Source organism: Tripterygium wilfordii, chromosome 8 (assembly GCF_013401445.1).
Source record: "Tripterygium wilfordii isolate XIE 37 chromosome 8, ASM1340144v1, whole genome shotgun sequence".
NCBI lineage: Eukaryota > Viridiplantae > Streptophyta > Magnoliopsida > Celastrales > Celastraceae > Tripterygium > Tripterygium wilfordii.
In genome coordinates this window covers 5,446,606-5,449,212 of record NC_052239.1, presented here as the reverse complement: position 1 = coordinate 5,449,212, position 2,607 = coordinate 5,446,606, and the positions used below count along the sequence as shown (strand labels likewise).

At 46.1% G+C, this 2,607-nt stretch overlaps 1 pseudogene; it reads left to right on the top strand.

Annotated features, from left to right (window-relative positions):
* Nucleotides 1-2,575: 2,575 nt before the first annotated feature.
* LOC120004681 overlaps nucleotides 2,576-2,607 on the top strand; it is a 2,832-nt pseudogene continuing 2,800 nt past the window's right edge.

Sequence of the window (2,607 nt, the reverse complement as noted above, 5' to 3'; positions counted from 1 at the left end):
ATCTGGAGGACCAAGTGCCTCCCACGCCCAATTGTACTCATAACCGCATCAGGTCTTCAAGGTGAACAGCCTCTGGTCAATGGAACAATGTAGGCAAGCGAAGTCAATAAAATGGATCCGTAACCTTGGGAAAAGGATTGGCTCTAAGGGCTGGGCACGGGGTCCTAATTTTGAACCGATCGACTGTCGGTGGACTGCTCGAGCTGCTCCTGCGGCGAGAGCGGGTCGCCACGTGTCGGCCAGGGGATGGATTGGGAACGGCTCCTTAGGGGGCCTTCCCCGTGGGTCAAACAATCGACTCAGAATTGGTATGGACAAGGGGAATCCGACTGTTTAGTTAAAACAAAGCATTGCGATGGTCCCTACGGATGCTCACGCAATATGATTTCTGTCCAATGCTCTGAATGTCAAAGTGAAGAAATTCAACCAAGCGCGGTTAAACGACGGGAGTAACTATGACTCTCTTAAGGTAGCCAAATGCCTCGTCATCTAATTAGTGAGACGCATGAATGGATTAACGAGATTCCCACTGCCCTGTCTACTATCTAGTGAAACCACAGCTAAAGGAACGAAACATCTCTTAAAGAAGACCATGTTGAGCTTGACTCTAGTCTGACTTTGTGAAATGGAAAATCTGAAATACCATTACTTTTAATGTTATTTTACTTATTCCGTGAATCGAAGGCGGGGCATTGCCCCTCTTTTTAGACCCAAGACCCTCCCTCGGCGGGCTGATCTGGGCAAAAGACATTGTCAGGTAAGGAGTTTGGCTGGGGCGGAACATCTATTAAAACCTCATTCATAGCGACATTGGCAGGTGTTCTAAGATGAGCTCAACGAGAACATAAATCTCGTTTGGAACAAAAGGGTAAAATCACCAAGGGTAAATCGGACTAATGTTAGGGATTATCAAGTCATGCGTCACCAAGGCATGACTTGCGTGCAACCAAGGTCAAGTCACTAAAAATGTCAACAAGTCATGAAGGCATGATATGACACCAAGTCCCAAAAAATACAATGTTGGGGCATGGCGTGCCACCAAGGCATGGCTTACCACCAAGTCCTAAAGAATACACCAAGGCATAACGTGTCTCCTATTCCGTAAAAATAGCACCAACTTATATCAATCTCACTTGAACATTTGAAATTTCTTGCCACAAATTCACCAAAAACACTAAAGTGGCAAAAGGCGTAGCCTAGCCTCTAAAACGGTGAAATCGGCATCATGGCATTGTTGTAGGCATTCTAGAATGCACGAGACATATAGCATGCAATGGCATGCGAAACAAGAGAACGTTGACTTTGGAACGTGAGAACTTTGAAGTTTGCAAAAAAATGGTGACAAGGCATGCCATAGCCCACGAAACGTGGAAAACGGCTCCAAGGCATGCCATGGCCATTGGAACGTGAGAACTTTGAAGTTTGGCAAAAATGGCACCAAGGCATGCCATAGACATTGGATCGTGATAACTTTGAAAATTTTGACGATTGAAAAAATTTATGCCTAGAAGGTACGGCAAGGTCGTTGGAACGTCCAATATGGCACCGAGGCATGCCAAAGTCATTGGAACGTGAGAACTTTCAATGTTGGAAAAAATGGTACCAAGGCACGCCATAGTCGTTGGAACGTCCAATATGGCACCAAGGAATGGCAACGCCAAAGCATGCCAAAAATTTTGAAGATTGAAAAAATTTGTGCCTAGAAGGCATGCCATAGCCCACAATAACACCAAGGCATGCCAAATTCGTTGGAACGTGAGAACTCCCAACACGCGTCGTGCAAACCTTACGTTGGATGGGAGTTTTGTGCTGACGAGATGAGAAATGGGGGTGACAACGCTTTTTTAGAAATCCGTGTCTCCTACTGTCAGTCTGAGAAACGGATTTAAGGCATATATATAGGGGTACCGAGGTTAACCCTCAGACCCCACGCGCGCACTGATAGGATGAGAAATGGGGGGGGACTATGCTTTTTGAGAAATCCATGTCTCCTACTGCCAGTTTAAGAAACGGACTTAAGGCATATATATAGGGGCTACTGAGGTTAACCCTCAGACCCCCGTGCGTGCTAGGTGGTCACGTGCACTGACGGGATGAGAAATGGGTGGGACTACGCTTTTTGATAAATTGATGTCTTCTACTGTCAGTTTGAGAAACGGACTTAAGACATATATATAGGGGGTACTGAGCTTAACCTTCGAACCCCCGCGCATGCCATGTGGTCGCGCGCGCTGACGGGATGAGAAATGGGTGGGACTATGCTTTTTGAGAAATTGATGTCTCCTACTGCCAATTTGAGAAACGGGCTTAAGGCATATATATAGGGGGTACTGAGGTTAACCTTCGGACCCCCGTACATGAAAGGTGGTAGCGCGCGCTAACGGGATGAGAAATGGACGGGAATACACTTTTTGAAAAATTGATGTCTCCTACTACCAATTTGAGAAACAGACTTAAGACATATATATAGAGGGTACTGAGGTTAACCTTCAGACCCCCGTGCGCGCACTAAGGGGCAGCGTTCATGCTGACGGGATGAGAAATGGGCAGGACTACGCTTTTTGAGAAATTGATGTCTTCTACTGCCAGTTTGGAAAACAGACTTAA